This window comes from Chlamydotis macqueenii, chromosome 34 (genome assembly GCF_036417535.1).
Source record: "Chlamydotis macqueenii isolate bChlMac1 chromosome 34, bChlMac1.mat, whole genome shotgun sequence".
NCBI lineage: Eukaryota > Metazoa > Chordata > Aves > Otidiformes > Otididae > Chlamydotis > Chlamydotis macqueenii.
In genome coordinates this window covers 101,976-120,469 of record NC_141589.1, presented here as the reverse complement: position 1 = coordinate 120,469, position 18,494 = coordinate 101,976, and the positions used below count along the sequence as shown (strand labels likewise).

Sequence of the window (18,494 nt, the reverse complement as noted above, 5' to 3'; positions counted from 1 at the left end):
CCCCCATTTTTGCCCAAAATCCCGAATTTTTGCCCCAAATTCCCCCATTTCGCACCAAAATCCCACATTTTGCCCCAAAAATCCAGCAATTTCACCCCAATTTCCCCCATTTTGCCCCCCAAATCCCCTATTTTTGCCCCAAATTCCCTCATTTTGCCCCCAAAATCCCACATTTTGCCCCCAAAATCCCCCATTTTTGCCCCAAATTCCCGCATTTCGCACCAAAATTTCACATTGTTGCCCCAAAATCCCACAACTTCCCCCCAAATTCCCCCATTTCGCCCCCCAAATCCCACATTTTTGCCCCAAATTCCCACATTTTACACCAAATTCCCCCATTTTGTCCCCCAAATCCCACATTTTTGCCCCAAATTCCCACATTTTTGCCCCAAATCTCGCATTTTTGCCCCAAATTCCCCCATTTCGCACCAAAATTCCAACATTTTGCCCAAATTCCCCCATTTCACACCAAAATCCCACATTTTGCCCCCAAAATCCCGTGATTTGCCCCCAAATTCCCCCATTTTGCCCCCCAAATCCCCAATTTTTGTCCCAAATTCCCCCATTTCGCACCAAAATCCCACATTTTGCCTCAAAATCTCGGGATTTCCCACCAAATTCCCCCATTTTGCCCCCCAAATCCCGCATTTTTGCCCCACATTCCCGCATTTCACACCAAAATCCCACATTTTGCTCCCAAAATGCTGTGATTTCCCCAAATTCCCCCATTTTGCCCCCCAAATCCCCCATTTTTGCCCCAAATTCCCCCATTTCACACCAAAATCCCACATTTTGCTCCCAAAATGCTGTGATTTCCCCAAATTCCCCCATTTTGTCCACCAAATCCCCCATTTTTGCCCCAAATTCCCACATTTTTGCCCCAAATCTCGCATTTTTGCCCGAAATTCCCCCATTTCGCACGAAAATCCCACATTTTGCCCCAAATTCCCCCATTTCACACGAAAATCCCACATTTTGCCCCCAAATCCGGGGATTTCCCACCAAATTCCCCCATTTTGCCCCCCAAATCCCCCATTTTTGCCCCAAATTCCCCCATTTCGCACCAAAATCCCACATTTTGCCCCAAAAATCCAGCAATTTCACCCCAATTTCCCCCATTTTGCCCCCCAAATCCCCTATTTTTGCCCCAAATTCCCTCATTTTGCCCCCAAAATCCCACATTTTGCCCCCAAAATCCCCCATTTTTGCCCCAAATTCCCGCATTTCGCACCAAAATTTCACATTGTTGCCCCAAAATCCCACAATTTCCCCCCAAATTCCCCCATTTCGCCCCCCAAATCCCACATTTTTGCCCCAAATTCCCACATTTTACACCAAATTCCCCCATTTTGCCCCCCAAATCCCACATTTTTGCCCCAAATTCCCACATTTTTGCCCCAAATCTCGCATTTTTGCCCCAAATTCCCCCATTTCACACCAAAATCCCACATTTTGCCCCCAAAATCCCGTGATTTGCCCCCAAATTCCCCCATTTTGCCCCCCAAATCCCACATTTTTGCCCCAAATTCCCCCATTTCGCACCAAAATCCCACATTTTTGCCCCAAATTCCCCCATTTCGCACCAAAATCCCACATTTTGCCTCAAAATCCCGGGATTTCCCCCCAAATTCCCCCATTTTGCCCCCCAAATCCCGCATTTTTGCCCCACATTCCCGCATTTCACACCAAAATCCCACATTTTGCTCCCAAAATGCTGTGATTTCCCCAAATTCCCCCATTTTGCCCCCCAAATCCCGCATTTTTGCCCCAAATTCCCCCATTTCACACCAAAATCCCACATTTTGCTCCCAAAATGCTGTGATTTCCCCAAATTCCCCCATTTTGTCCACCAAATCCCCCATTTTTGCCCCAAATTCCCACATTTTTGCCCCAAATCTCGCATTTTTGCCCGAAATTCCCCCATTTCACACCAAAATTCCCACATTTTGCCCCAAATTCCCGCATTTCACACCAAAATCCCACATTTTGCCCGCAAAAACCCACAATTTCACCCCAAATTCCCACATTTTACTGCCCAAATCCCACATTTTTGCCCCAAATTCCCCCATTTCGCACCAAAATCCCGCATTTTGCCCCCAAAATCCAGCAATTTCCCCCCAAATTCCCCCATTTTGCCCCCCAAATCCCCTATTTTTGCCCCAAATTCCCCCATTTCGCACCAAAATCCCACATTTTGCCTCAAAATTCCGGGATTTCCCACCAAATTCCCCCATTTTGCCCCCCAAATCCCGCATTTTTGCCCCACATTCCCGCATTTCAGACCAAAATCCCACATTTTGCTCCCAAAATGCTGTGATTTCCCCAAATTCCCCCATTTTGCCCCCCAAATCCCACATTTTTGCCCCAAATTCCCACATTTTTGCCCCAAATTCCCCCATTTCACACCAAAATTCCCACATTTTGCCCCAAATTCCCCCATTTCACACCAAAATCCCACATTTTGCCCCCAAAATCCCGTGATTTGCCCCCAAATTCCCCCATTTTGCCCCCCAAATCCCACATTTTTGCCCCAAATTCCCACATTTTACACCAAAATCCCAGATTTTGCCCCCAAAATACCCCATTTTTGCCCCAAATTCCCGCATTTCGCACCAAAATCCCACATTTTGCTCCCAAATGCTGTGATTTCCCCAAATTCCAACATTTTGTCCACCAAATCCTGCATTTTTGCCCCAAATTCCCCCATTTTACACCAAAATTCTTACATTTTGCCCCAAATTCCCACATTTCACACCAAAATCCCACATTTTGCCCCCAAATCCGGGGATTTCCCCCCAAATTCCCCCATTTTGCCCCCCAAATCCCACACTTTTGCCCCAAATTTCCCCATTTCGCACCAAAATCCCACATTTTGCCCCCACAATCCCCCATTTTTGCCCCAAATTCCCGCATTTCGCACCAAAATTCGACATTTTGCTCCCAAAATGCTGTGATTTCCCCAAATTCCCCCATTTTGCCCCCCAAATCCCACATTTTTGCCCCAAATTTCCACATTTTACACCAAAATACCGCATTTTTCACCAAAATCCCCCATTTTTGCCCCAAATTCCCACATTTTACACCTAAATTCCCACATTTCGCACCCCAAATCCCGCATTTTTGCCCCAAATTCCCACATTTCACACCAAAATCCGACATTCTGCTCCCAAAATGCTGTGATTTCCCCAAATTCCCACATTTTGCCCCCCAAATCCCGCATTTTTGCCCCAAATTCCCGCATTTTGCACCAAAATCCCACATTTTGCTTCCAAAATGCTGTGATTTCCCCAAATTCCCCCATTTTGCCCCCAAAATCCCCCATTTTTTGCCCCAAATTCCCCCATTTCGCACCAAAATCCCACATTTTGCTCCCAAAATGCTGTGATTTCCCCAAATTCCCCCATTATGCCCCCCAAATCCCCCATTTTTGCCCCAAATTCCCTCATTTTACACCAAATTCCCCCATTTTGCCCCCCAAATCCCCCATTTTTGCCCCAAATTCCCCCATTTCACACCAAAATCTGACATTTTGCTCCCAAAATGCTGTGATTTCCCCAAATTCTACCATTTTGCCCCCCAAATCCTGCATTTTTGCCCCAAATTCCCGCATTTCGCACCAAAATCCGACATTTTGCTTCCAAAATCCTGTGATTTCCCCAATTTCCCCCATTTTGTCCACTAAATCCCCCATTTTTGCCCCAAAAATCTCACATTTTTGCCCCAAATCTCCCATTTTTGCCCCAAATTCCCCCATTTCGCACCAAAATTCCCACATTGTGCCCCAAATTCCCCCATTTCACACCAAAATCCCACATTTTGCCCCAAAATGCTGTGATTTCCCCAAATTCCCCCATTTTGCCCTAAATCCCGCATTTTTGCCCCAAATTCCCCCATTTTTGCCCAAAATCCCGAATTTTTGCCCCAAATTCCCCCATTTCGCACCAAAATCCCACATTTTGCCCCAAAAATCCAGCAATTTCACCCCAATTTCCCCCATTTTGCCCCCCAAATCCCCTATTTTTGCCCCAAATTCCCTCATTTTGCCCCCAAAATCCCACATTTTGCCCCCAAAATCCCCCATTTTTGCCCCAAATTCCCGCATTTCGCACCAAAATTTCACATTGTTGCCCCAAAATCCCACAATTTCCCCCCAAATTCCCCCATTTCGCCCCCCAAATCCCACATTTTTGCCCCAAATTCCCACATTTTACACCAAATTCCCCCATTTTGCCCCCCAAATCCCACATTTTTGCCCCAAATTCCCACATTTTTGCCCCAAATCTCGCATTTTTGCCCCAAATTCCCCCATTTCGCACCAAAATTCCCACATTTTGCCCAAATTCCCCCATTTCACACCAAAATCCCACATTTTGCCCCCAAAATCCCGTGATTTGCCCCCAAATTCCCCCATTTTGCCCCCCAAATCCCCAATTTTTGCCCCAAATTCCCCCATTTCGCACCAAAATCCCACATTTTGCCTCAAAATCCCGGGATTTCCCACCAAATTCCCCCATTTTGCCCCCCAAATCCCGCATTTTTGCCCCACATTCCCGCATTTCACACCAAAATCTCACATTTTGCCCCCAAAATCCCCCATTTTTGCCCCAAATTCCCGCATTTCGCACCAAAATTTCACATTGTTGCCCCAAAATCCCACAATTTCCCCCCAAATTCCCCCATTTCGCCCCCCAAATCCCACATTTTTGCCCCAAATTCCCACATTTTACACCAAATTCCCCCATTTTGCCCCCCAAATCCCACATTTTTGCCCCAAATTCCCACATTTTTGCCCCAAATCTCGCATTTTTGCCCCAAATTCCCCCATTTCACACCAAAATCCCACATTTTGCCCCAAAAATCCCGTGATTTGCCCCCAAATTCCCCCATTTTGCCCCCCAAATCCCACATTTTTGCCCCAAATTCCCCCATTTCGCACCAAAATCCCACATTTTTGCCCCAAATTCCCCCATTTCGCACCAAAATCCCACATTTTGCCTCAAAATCCCGGGATTTCCCCCCAAATTCCCCCATTTTGCCCCCCAAATCCCGCATTTTTGCCCCACATTCCCGCATTTCACACCAAAATCCCACATTTTGCTCCCAAAATGCTGTGATTTCCCCAAATTCCCCCATTTTGCCCCCCAAATCCCGCATTTTTGCCCCAAATTCCCCCATTTCACACCAAAATCCCACATTTTGCTCCCAAAATGCTGTGATTTCCCCAAATTCCCCCATTTTGTCCACCAAATCTCCCATTTTTGCCCCAAATTCCCACATTTTTGCCCCAAATCTCGCATTTTTGCCCCAAATTCCCCCATTTCACACCAAAATTCCCACATTTTGCCCCAAATTCCCGCATTTCACACCAAAATCCCACATTTTGCCCGCAAAAACCCACAATTTCACCCCAAATTCCCACATTTTGCCCCCCAAATCCCCTATTTTTGCCCCAAATTCCCCCATTTCGCACCAAAATCCCACATTTTGCCTCAAAATTCCGGGATTTCCCACCAAATTCCCCCATTTTGCCCCCCAAATCCCGCATTTTTGCCCCACATTCCCGCATTTCAGACCAAAATTCCACATTTTGCTCCCAAAATGCTGTGATTTCCCCAAATTCCCCCATTTTGCCCCCCAAATCCCACATTTTTGCCCCAAATTCCCACATTTTTGCCCCAAATTCCCCCATTTCACACCAAAATTCCCACATTTTGCCCCAAATTCCCCCATTTCACACCAAAATCCCACATTTTGCCCCCAAAATCCCGTGATTTGCCCCCAAATTCCCCCATTTTGCCCCCCAAATCCCACATTTTTGCCCCAAATTCCCACATTTTACACCAAAATCCCAGATTTTGCCCCCAAAATACCCCATTTTTGCCCCAAATTCCCGCATTTCGCACCAAAATCCCACATTTTGCTCCCAAAATGCTGTGATTTCCCCAAATTCCAACATTTTGTCCACCAAATCCTGCATTTTTGCCCCAAATTCCCCCATTTTACACCAAAATTCTTACATTTTGCCCCAAATTCCCACATTTCACACCAAAATCCCACATTTTGCCCCCAAATCCGGGGATTTCCCCCCAAATTCCCCCATTTTGCCCCCCAAATCCCACACTTTTGCCCCAAATTTCCCCATTTCGCACCAAAATCCCACATTTTGCCCCCACAATCCCCCATTTTTGCCCCAAATTCCCGCATTTCGCACCAAAATTCGACATTTTGCTCCCAAAATGCTGTGATTTCCCCAAATTCCCCCATTTTGCCCCCCAAATCCCACATTTTTGCCCCAAATTTCCACATTTTACACCAAAATACCGCATTTTTCACCAAAATCCCCCATTTTTGCCCCAAATTCCCACATTTTACACCTAAATTCCCACATTTCGCACCCCAAATCCCGCATTTTTGCCCCACATTCCCACATTTCACACCAAAATCCGACATTCTGCTCCCAAAATGCTGTGATTTCCCCAAATTCCCACATTTTGCCCCCCAAATCCCGCATTTTTGCCCCAAATTCCCGCATTTTGCACCAAAATCCCACATTTTGCTTCCAAAATGCTGTGATTTCCCCAAATTCCCCCATTTTGCCCCCAAAATCCCCCATTTTTTGCCCCAAATTCCCCCATTTCGCACCAAAATCCCACATTGTGCCCCAAATTCCCCCATTTCACAACAAAATCCCACATTTTGCCCCAAAATGCTGTGATTTCCCCAAATTCCCCCATTATGCCCCCCAAATCCCCCATTTTTGCCCCAAATTCCCTCATTTTACACCAAATTCCCCCATTTTGCCCCCCAAATCCCCCATTTTTGCCCCAAATTCCCCCATTTCACACCAAAATCTGACATTTTGCTCCCAAAATGCTGTGATTTCCCCAAATTCTACCATTTTGCCCCCCAAATCCTGCGTTTTTGCCCCAAATTCCCCCATTTCGCACCAAAATCCGACATTTTGCTTCCAAAATCCTGTGATTTCCCCAATTTCCCCCATTTTGTCCACTAAATCCCCCATTTTTGCCCCAAAAATCTCACATTTTTGCCCCAAATCTCCCATTTTTGCCCCAAATTCCCCCATTTCGCACCAAAATTCCCACATTGTGCCCCAAATTCCCCCATTTCACACCAAAATCCCACATTTTGCCCCAAAATGCTGTGATTTCCCCAAATTCCCCCATTTTGCCCTAAATCCCGCATTTTTGCCCCAAATTCCCCCATTTTTGCCCAAAATCCCGAATTTTTGCCCCAAATTCCCCCATTTCGCACCAAAATCCCACATTTTGCCCCAAAAATCCAGCAATTTCACCCCAATTTCCCCCATTTTGCCCCCAAATCCCCTATTTTTGCCCCAAATTCCCTCATTTTGCCCCCAAAATCCCACATTTTGCCCCCAAAATCCCCCATTTTTGCCCCAAATTCCCGCATTTCGCACCAAAATTTCACATTGTTGCCCCAAAATCCCACAATTTCCCCCCAAATTCCCCCATTTCGCCCCCCAAATCCCACATTTTTGCCCCAAATTCCCACATTTTACACCAAATTCCCCCATTTTGCCCCCCAAATCCCACATTTTTGCCCCAAATTCCCACATTTTTGCCCCAAATCTCGCATTTTTGCCCCAAATTCCCCCATTTCGCACCAAAATTCCAACATTTTGCCCAAATTCCCCCATTTCACACCAAAATCCCACATTTTGCCCCCAAAATCCCGTGATTTGCCCCCAAATTCCCCCATTTTGCCCCCCAAATCCCCAATTTTTGTCCCAAATTCCCCCATTTCGCACCAAAATCCCACATTTTGCCTCAAAATCCCGGGATTTCCCACCAAATTCCCCCATTTTGCCCCCCAAATCCCGCATTTTTGCCCCACATTCCCGCATTTCACACCAAAATCCCACATTTTGCTCCCAAAATGCTGTGATTTCCCCGAATTCCCCCATTTTGCCCCCCAAATCCCCCATTTTTGCCCCAAATTCCCCCATTTCACACCAAAATCCCACATTTTGCTCCCAAAATGCTGTGATTTCCCCAAATTCCCCCATTTTGTCCACCAAATCCCCCATTTTTGCCCCAAATTCCCACATTTTTGCCCCAAATCTCGCATTTTTGCCCGAAATTCCCCCATTTCGCACGAAAATCCCACATTTTGCCCCAAATTCCCCCATTTCACACGAAAATCCCACATTTTGCCCCCAAATCCGGGGATTTCCCACCAAATTCCCCCATTTTGCCCCCCAAATCCCCCATTTTTGCCCCAAATTCCCCCATTTCGCACCAAAATCCCACATTTTGCCCCAAAAATCCAGCAATTTCACCCCAATTTCCCCCATTTTGCCCCCCAAATCCCCTATTTTTGCCCCAAATTCCCTCATTTTGCCCCCAAAATCCCACATTTTGCCCCCAAAATCCCCCATTTTTGCCCCAAATTCCCGCATTTCGCACCAAAATTTCACATTGTTGCCCCAAAATCCCACAATTTCCCCCCAAATTCCCCCATTTCGCCCCCCAAATCCCACATTTTTGCCCCAAATTCCCACATTTTACACCAAATTCCCCCATTTTGCCCCCCAAATCCCACATTTTTGCCCCAAATTCCCACATTTTTGCCCCAAATCTCGCATTTTTGCCCCAAATTCCCCCATTTTGCACCAAAATTCCCACATTTTGCCCAAATTCCCCCATTTCACACCAAAATCCCACATTTTGCCCCCAAAATCCCGTGATTTGCCCCCAAATTCCCCCATTTTGCCCCCCAAATCCCACATTTTTGCCCCAAATTCCCCCATTTCGCACCAAAATCCCACATTTTTGCCCCAAATTCCCCCATTTCGCACCAAAATCCCACATTTTGCCTCAAAATCCCGGGATTTCCCCCCAAATTCCCCCATTTTGCCCCCCAAATCCCGCATTTTTGCCCCACATTCCCGCATTTCACACCAAAATCCCACATTTTGCTCCCAAAATGCTGTGATTTCCCCAAATTCCCCCATTTTGCCCCCCAAATCCCGCATTTTTGCCCCAAATTCCCCCATTTCACACCAAAATCCCACATTTTGCTCCCAAAATGCTGTGATTTCCCCAAATTCCCCCATTTTGTCCACCAAATCCCCCATTTTTGCCCCAAATTCCCACATTTTTGCCCCAAATCTCGCATTTTTGCCCGAAATTCCCCCATTTCGCACGAAAATCCCACATTTTGCCCCAAATTCCCCCATTTCACACGAAAATCCCACATTTTCCCCCAAATCCGGGGATTTCCCACCAAATTCCCCCATTTTGCCCCCCAAATCCCCCATTTTTGCCCCAAATTCCCCCATTTCGCACCAAAATCCGACATTTTGCCCCCCAAATCCCCCATTTTTGCCCCAAATTCCCCCATTTCACACCAAAATCCGACATTTTGCTCCCAAAATGCTGTGATTTCCCCAAATTCCCACATTTTGCCCCCAAAATACCCCACTTTTGCCCCAAATTCCCCCATTTCGCACCAAAATCCCACATTTTGCTTCCAAAATGCTGTGATTCCCCAAATTCCGCCATTTTGCACGCAAAAACCCCCATTTTTGCCCCAAATTCCTCCATTTCACAACAAAATCTGACATTTTGCTTCCAAAATGCTATGATTTCCCCAAATTCCCCCATTATGCCCCCCAAATCCCACATTTTTGCCCCAAATTCCCGCATTTTACACCAAAATCCCCCATTTTGCTCCCAAAATCCCCCATTTTTGCCCCAAATTCCCGCATTTCGCACCAAAATCCGACATTTTGCTCCCAAAATCCTGTGATTTCCCCAAATTCCCCCATTTTGTCCACCAAATCCCCCATTTTTGCCCCAAATTCCCACATTTTTGCCCCAAATCTCGCATTTTTGCCCCAAATTCCCCCATTTCGCAACAAAATTCCCACATTTTGCCGCACATTCCCCCATTTCACACCAAAATCCAACATTTTGCCCCCAAATCCGGGGATTTCCCACCAAATTCCCCCATTTTGCCCCCCAAATCCCCCATTTTTGCCCCAAATTCCACCATTTCACACCAAAATCCCCCATTTTGCTCCCAAAATGCTGTGATTTCCCCAAATTCCCCCATTTTGCCCCCCAAATCCCGCATTTTTGCCCCAAATTCCCACATTTTTGCCCCAAATCTCGCATTTTGGCCCCAAATTCCCCCATTTCGCACCAAAATCCCACATTTTGCCCCAAATTACCACATTTTACACCAAAATCCCACATTTTGCCCCAAATTCACACATTTCACACCAAAATCCCACATTTTGCCCCAAATTCCCACATTTTACACCAAAATCCCCCATTTTGCCCCCCAAATCCCCCATTTTTGCCCCAAATTCCCCCATTTCACACCAAAACCCCACATTTTGACCCCAAAAATCACACACACTCTCTCTCTCTCACACTCTCTCTCTCTCTTACACACTCTCTCACTGGGCTGCGGTCCCCTATAGAACCCCCATAGGGACCCCCTGGGGCTGAGATCCCCTATAGACCCCCAGAGAGACCCCCCTGGGGCCGAGATCCCCTATAGACCCCCAGAGAGACCCCCCTGGGGAAGAGATCCCCTATAAACGCCCAGAGGGACCCCCTGGGGCTGAGATCACCTATAGATCCCATAGGGATCCCCTGGGGACGAGATCCCCTATAGACCCCCATAGGGACCCCCCTGGGGCCGAGATCCCCTATAGACCCCCATGGGGACCCCCTGGGGCTGCGGTCCCCTATAGACCCCCATGGGGACCCGCTGGGGCTGCGGTCCCCTATAGACCCCCATGGGGACCCCCTGGGGAAGAGATCCCCTATAGACCCCCAGAGGGACCCCCCTGGGGCCGAGATCCCCTATAGACCCCCATAGGGACCCCCCTGGGGCCGAGATCCCCTATAGACCCCCAGAGGGACCCCCCTGGGTCCGAGATCCCCTATAGACCCCCATAGGGACCCCCCAGGGGACGAGATCCCCTGTAGACCCCCAGAGGGACCCCCTGGGGCTGAGATCACCTATAGATCCCATGGGGATCCCCTGGGGACGAGATCCCCTATAGACCCCATAGGGACCCCCCTGGGGCCGAGATCCCCTATAGACGCCCAGAGGGACCCCCTGGGGCTGCGGTCCTTTATAGACCCCCATGGGGACCCCCTGGGGCTGCGGTCCCCTATAGACCCCCATGGGGACCCCCTGGGGCTGCGGTCCCCTATAGACCCCATAGCCACCCCCTGGGGCTGAGATCCACTATAGACCCCCCATGGGGACCCCCCTGGGGAAGAGATCCCCTATAGACCCCCAGACGGACCCCCTGGGGCTGCAGTCCCCTATAGACCCCCATAGGGACCCCCTGGGGCTGCGGTCAACTATAGACCCCCATAGGGACAGCCCTGGGGAAGAGGTCCCCTATAGACCCTCATAGGGACCCCCTGGAACTGAGATCCCCTATAGAACCCCATAGGGACCACCACTGGGCTGCGGTCCCCTATAGACCCCCATAAGGACTCCCTGGGGCTGCAGTCACCTATAGACCCCCAGAGGGACCCCCTGGGGCTGCAGGCCCCTATAGACCCCATAGGGAGCCCCTGGGGCTGCGGTCCCCTGTAGACCCCCATAAAGACCGCCTGGGGCTGCAGTCCCCTATAGACTCCCAGAAGGACCCCCTGGGGCTGCGGTCCCCTATAGACCATCATGGGGACCCCCTGGGGAAGAGATCCCCTATAGACCCCCATAGGGACCCCCCTGGGGAAGAGATCCACTATAGACCCCCAGAGGGACCCAGCTGGGGCTGCAGTACCCTATAGACACCCATAGGGACCCCCCTGGGGAAGAGACCCCCTATAGACCCCCAGACGGACCCCCTGGGGCTGCGGTACCCTACAGACCACCATGGGGACGCCCTGGGGCTGCGGTCCCCTATAGACCGCCAGAGGGACCCCCCTGGGGAAGAGATCCCCTATAGAGCCCCAGAGGGACCCCCCTGGGGCCGAGATCCCCTATCGACCCCCAGAGGGACCCCCTGGGGCTGCGGTCCCCTATAGACCCCATAGGGACCCCCTGGGGCTGCGGTCCCCTATATACCCCCATAGGGACCCCCTTGGGGAAGAGATCCCCTATAGACCCCCATGGGGACCCCCTGGGGCTGAGATCCCGTAGAGACGCCCATAGGGACCTCCCTGGGGCTGAGATCCCCTATAGACCCCATATAGACCCCCTGGGGCTGCGGTCCCCTATAGACCCCATAGGGACCCCCTGGGGCTGCAGTCCCCTATAGACCCCCATGGGGACCCCCTGGGGCCGAGATCCCCTATAGACCCCCATAGGGACCCCCTGGGGAAGAAATCCCCTATAGACCCCCATAGGGACACCCCTGGGGCTGAGATCCCCTATAGAACCCCACAGGGACCCCCCTGGGTCCAAGATCCCCTATAGACCCCATAGGGACCCCCTGGGGCTGCAGTCCCCTATAGACCCCCATAGGGACCCCCTGGGGAAGAAATCCCCTATAGACCCCCATAGGGACACCCCTGGGGCTGAGATCCCCTATAGAACCCCACAGGGACCCCCCTGGGTCCGAGATCCCCTATAGACCCCATAGGGACCCCCTAGGACTACAGTTCCCTATAGACCCCCATGGGGACCCCCTGGGGCTGCGGTCCCCTATAGATCCCCATGGGGACCCCCTGGCGAAGAGATACCCTATAGACCCCCCAGAGGGACCCTCCCTGGGGCTGCGGTCCTCTATAGACCCCCATAGGGACCCCCTGGGGCTTAAGTCCCCTATAGACCCCCATGGGGAACCCCTGGGGATGAGATCCCCTATAGACCCCGAGAGGGACCCCCACTGGGCTGCGGTCCCCTATAGACCCCCATGGGGACTCCCTGGGGCTGCAGTCACCTATCGACCCCCAGAGGGACCCCCTGGGGCTGCAGTCCCCTATAGACCCCCATAGGGACCCCCTGGGGCTGCGTTCCCCTATAGACCCCCATGGGGACCTCCTGGGGAAGCGATCGCCTATAGAACCCCAGAGGGACCCCCTGGGGCTGCGGTCCCCTATAGACACCCATAAGGACCGCCTGGGGCTGCAGTCCCCTATAGACTCCTAGAAGGACCCCCTGGGGCTGCGGTCCCCTATACACCCCATAGGGACCCCCTGGGGCTGCAGTACCGCATAGATCCACATGGGGACCCCCTGGGGCTGCGGTCCCCTACAGACCCCCATAGGGACCCCCTGCGGAAGAGATCCCTATAGACCCCCATGGGTACCCCCTGGGGCTGAGAGCCCGTATAGACGCCCATAGGGACCCCCCTGTGGCCGAGATCCCCTATAGACCCCCATAGGGACCCCCTGGGGCTACAGTCCCCTATAGACCCCCATAGGGACCCCCTGGGGCCGAGATCCCCTATCGACCCCCAGAGGGACCCCCTGGGGCTGCGGTCCCCTATTGACCCCCATAGGGACCCCCCTGGGGAAGAGATCCCCTATAGACCCCAAAGGGACCCCCTGGGGTTGCGGTCCCCTATAGACCCCATAGGGACCCCCCTGGGGCTGCAGTCCCCTATAGACCCCCATGGGGACCCCCTGGGGAAGAGATCCCTTATAGACCCCCAGAGGGACGTCCCTGGGGCCGAGATCCCCTATAGACCCCCATGGGGACCCCCTGGGGCCGAGATTCCTTAGCGACCCCATAGGGACCCCCCTGGGGCTAAGATCCCCTATCGATCCCCAGAGGGATGCCCTGGGGCTGCGGTCCCCTATAGACCCCATAGGGACCCCCCTGGGGAAGAGATCCCCTATAGACCCCATAGGGACCCACTGGGGCTGCAGTCCCCTATAGACCCCCATGGGGACCCCCTGGGGCTGAGATCCTGTATAGACGCCCATAGGGACCTCCCTGGGGCTGAGATCCCCTATAGACCCCATAGGGACCCCCGGGGGCTACGGTCCCCTATAGACCCGATAGGGACCCACTGGGGCTGCAGTCCCCTATAGACCCCCATGGGGACCCCCTGGGGAAGAGATCCCCTATAGACTCCCAGAGGGACCCCTTGGGGCTGCAGTACCCTATAGACCTCCATAGGGACCCCCTGGGGAAGAGATCCCCTATAGACCGCCATAGGGACCCCCTGGGGCTGAGATCCCCTATAGACCCCCAAAGGGACCCCTCTGGGGCCGAGATCCCCTATAGACCCCATAGGGACCCCCTGGGGCTGCAGTCCCCTATACACCCCCATGGGGACCCCCCTCGGGCTGCGGTCCCCTATAGACGCCCAGAGGGATGCCCTGGGTCTGCAGTACCCTATAGACCCCCATGGGGACCGCCTGGGGAAGAGATCACCTATAGACCCCCATAGGGACCCTTTCGGGCTGCGGTCCCCTATAGACCCCCATAGGGACCCCCCTGGGGAAGAGACCCCCTATAGACCCCCATAGGGACCCCCTGGGGCTGAGATCCCCTATAGAACCCCATAGGGACCTACCTGGGTCCGAGATCCCCTATAGAGCCCATAGGGACCCCCTAGGGCTACAGTTCCCTCTAGACCCCCATGGGGACCCCCTGGGGCTGCGGTCCCCTATACAAGCCCATGGGGACCCCCTGGCGAAGAGATGCCCTATAGACCCCCATAGGGACCCCCCTGGGACTGCGGTCCCCTATAGACCCCCATAGGGACCCCTGGGGCTGCGGTCCCCTATAGATCCCCAAGGGGACCCCCTGGGGCTGCAGTCCCCTCTAGACCCCCATGGGGCGCCCCTGGGGCTGCGGTCCTTTATAGACCCCCAGAGGGACCCCATGGGGCTGCGGTCCCCTATAGACCCCATAGGGACCCCCTGGGGAAGAGATCCCCTATAGACCCCCATGGGGAACCCCTGGGGATGAGATCCCCTATAGACCCCCAGAGGGAACTCCGTGGGGCTGCAGTCCCCTATAGACCCCATAGGGACCCCCCTGGGGCTGCGGTCCCCTATAGACCCCCATAGGGACCCCCTGGGGCTGCGGTCCCCTATAGACCCCCATAGGGACCCCCCAGGGGCCGAGATCCCCTATAGACCCCCATAGGGACCCCCTGGGGCTGCGGTCCCCTATAGACCGCCATGGAGACCCCCTGGGGAAGAGATCCCCTACAGACCCCCAGAGGGACCCCCCTGGGGCCGAGATCCCCTATAGACCCCCCATGGGGACCCCGTGGCGAAGAGATCCCCTATAGACCCCATACGGACCCCCTGGGGCTGCGGTCCCAGATAGACCCCCAGAGGGAACCCCTGGGGCTGCGGTCCCCTATAGACCGCCATGGAGACCCCCTGGGGAAGAGATCCCCTATAGACCCCCATAGGGACCCCCCTGGGGAAGAGATCCCCTATAGACCCCCAGAGGGACCCCCCTGCAGCCGAGATCCCCTATAGACCCCATAGGGACCCCCTGGGGCTGCGGTCCCCTATAGACCCCCATAGGGACCCCCCTGGGGAAGAGATCCCCTATAGACCCCCATGGGGACCCCCTGGGGCTGAGATCCCCTATAAACCCCCATAGGGACCCCCTGGGGCTGCAGTACCCTATAGACCCACATGGGGACCCCCTGGGGCTGCAGTACCCTATAGACCCCCATAGGGACCCCCCTGGGGCTGAGATCCCCTATAGAGCCCCAGAGGGACCCCCTGGGGCTGCAGTGCCCCATAGACCCCCATGGGGACCCCCTGGGGAAGAAATCCCCTATAGACCCCCATAGGGACACCCCTGGGGAAGAGATCCCCTATAGACCCCCATAGGGACCCCCCTGGGTCCTAGATCCCCTATAGACCCCATAGGGTTACCGTAGGGCTACAGTTCCCTATAGACCCCCATGGGGACCCCCTGGGGCTGCGGTCCCCTATACAACCCCATGGGGACCCCCTGGCGAAGAGATCCCCTATAGACCCCCATAGGGACCCTCCCTGGGGCTGCAGTCCTCTATAGACCCCCATGGGGACCCCATGGGGCTGCGGACTCCTATATACCCCGTATGGATCCCCACTGGTCTGCCGCCCCCTATAGACCCCCATAGGGCCCCCCTGGGGCTGCGGTCCCCTATAGACCCCCAAGGGGACACCCTGGGGCTGCGGTCCTTTATAGACCCCCAGAGAGACCCCATGGGGCTGCGGTCCCGTATAGGCCCCATAGGGACCCCCTGGGGAAGAGATCCCCTATAGACGCCCATGGAGAACCCCTGGGGATGAGATCCCCTATAGACCCCGAGAGGGACCCCCACTGGGCTGCGGTCCCCTATAGACCCCCATAAGGACTCCCTGGGGCTGCAGTCACCTATCGACCCCCAGAGGGACCCCCTGGGGCTGCGGTCCCCTATAGACCCCATAGGGAGCCCCTGGGGCTGCAGTCACCTATCGACCCCCAGAGGGACCCCCTGGGGCTGCAGTCCCCTATAGACCCCCATAGGGACCCCCTTTGGGCCGAGATCCCCTATAGACCCCCAGAGGGAACTCCGTGGGGCTGCAGTCCCCTATAGACCCCATAGGGACCCCCCTGGGGCTGCGGTCCCCTATAGACCCCCATAGGGACCCCCCAGGTGCCGAGATCCCCTATAGACCCCCATAGGGACTCCCTGGGCCTGCAGTCCCCTATAGACCCCATAGGGACCCCCTGGGGCTGCGGTCCCCTATAGACCGCCATGGAGACCCCCTGGGGAAGAGATCCCCTATAGACCCCCATAGGGACCCCCCTGGGGAAGAGATCCCCTATAGACCCCCAGAGGGACCCCCCTGGGGAAGAGATCCCCTATAGACCCCCATAGGGATCCCCTGGGGCTGCGGTCCCCTATAGACCCCCAGAGGGACCCCCCTGGGGCCGAGATCCCCTATAGACCCCATAGGGACCCCCTGGGGCTGCGGTCCCCTATTGACCCCCATAGGGACCCCCCTGGGGAAGAGATCCCCTATAGACCCCCATGGGGACCCCCTGGGGCTGCGGTCCTTTATAGACCCCATAGGGACCCCCTGGGGCTAAGATCCCCTATAGACCCCCATGGGGAACCCCTGGGGAAGAGATCCCCTATAGACCCCGAGAGGTACCCCCATTGGGCTGCGGTCCCCTATAGACCCCCATAAAATCTCTCTGGGGCTGCAGTCCCCTATAGACCCCCAGAGGGACCCCCTGGGGCTGCGGTCCCCTATAGACCCCCAGAGGGACCCCGTGGGGAAGAGATCCCCTATACACCCCATAGGGACCCCCTGGGGCTGCAGTACCCTATAGACCCACATGGGGATCCCCTGGGGCTGCGGTCCCCTATAGACCCCATAGGGACCCCCTGGGGCTGCGGTCCACTATAGACCCCCATGGGGACCCCCTGGTGAAGACATCCCCTATAGACCCCCAGAGGGACCCTCCCTGGGGCTGCAGTCTTCTATAGGCCCCCAGAGGGACCCCATGGGGCTGCGGACTCCTATATACCCCGTATGGATCCCCACTGGGCTGCCGCCCCCTATAGACCCCCATAGGGACCCCTGGAGCTGCGGTCCCCTATAGACCCCCATAGGGACCCCTGGGGCTGCGGTCCTCTATAGATCCCCAAGGGGACCCCCTGGGGCTGCAGTCCCCTCTAGACCCCCATGGGGCGCCCCTGGGGCTGCGGTCCTTTATAGACCCCCAGAGGGACCCCATGGGGCTGCGGTCCCGTATAGGCCCCATAGGGACCCCCTGGGGAAGAGATCCCCTATAGACCCCCATGGGGAACCCCTGGGGATGAGATCCCCTATAGACCCCGAGAGGGACCCCCACTGGGCTGCGGTCCCCTATAGACCCCCATAAGGACTCCCTGGGGCTGCAGTCACCTATCGACCCCCAGAGGGACCCCCTGGGGCTGCGGTCCCCTATAGACCCCCATGGGGACCCTGTGGCGAAGAGATCCCCTATAGACCCCCATACGGACCCCCTGGGGCTGCGGTTCCCCAAAGACCCCCAGAGGGAACCCCTGCGGCTGTGGTCCCCTATAGACCCCCAGAGGGACCCCCTGGGGCTGAGATCCCCTATAGACCCCCATAGGGACCTCTGTGGGGCTGCAGTCCCCTATAGACCCCATAGGGACCCCCCTGGGGCTGCGGTCCCCTATAGACCCCCAGAGGGACCCCCTGGGGCTGCGGTCCCCTATAGACCCCCATAGGGACCCCCCTGGGGCCGAGATCCCCTATAGACCCCCATAGGGACTGCCTGGGGCTGCAGTCCCCTATAGACCCCAGTGGGACCCCCTGGGGCTGCGGTCCCCTATAGACCCCCATGGGGACCCCCTGCGGAAGAGATCCCCTATAGACCCCCATAGGGATCCCCTGGGGCTGCAGTCCCCTATAGACCCCCAGACGGACCCCCCTGGGGCCGAGATCCCCTATAGACCCCCATGGGGACCCCCTGGGGCTGCGGTCCTTTATAGACCCCCAGAGGGACCCCATGGGGCTGCGGTCCCGTATAGACCCCATAGGGACCCCCTGGTGCTAAGATCCCCTATA

General features: G+C 54.6%; 1 pseudogene; it reads left to right on the top strand.

Moving 5' to 3' along the window:
* The window catches only part of LOC147596886 (uncharacterized), a 71,048-nt pseudogene extending 60,173 nt beyond the window's left edge, over window positions 1–10,875 (top strand).
* The last annotated feature ends 7,619 nt before the right edge of the window (window positions 10,876–18,494 follow it).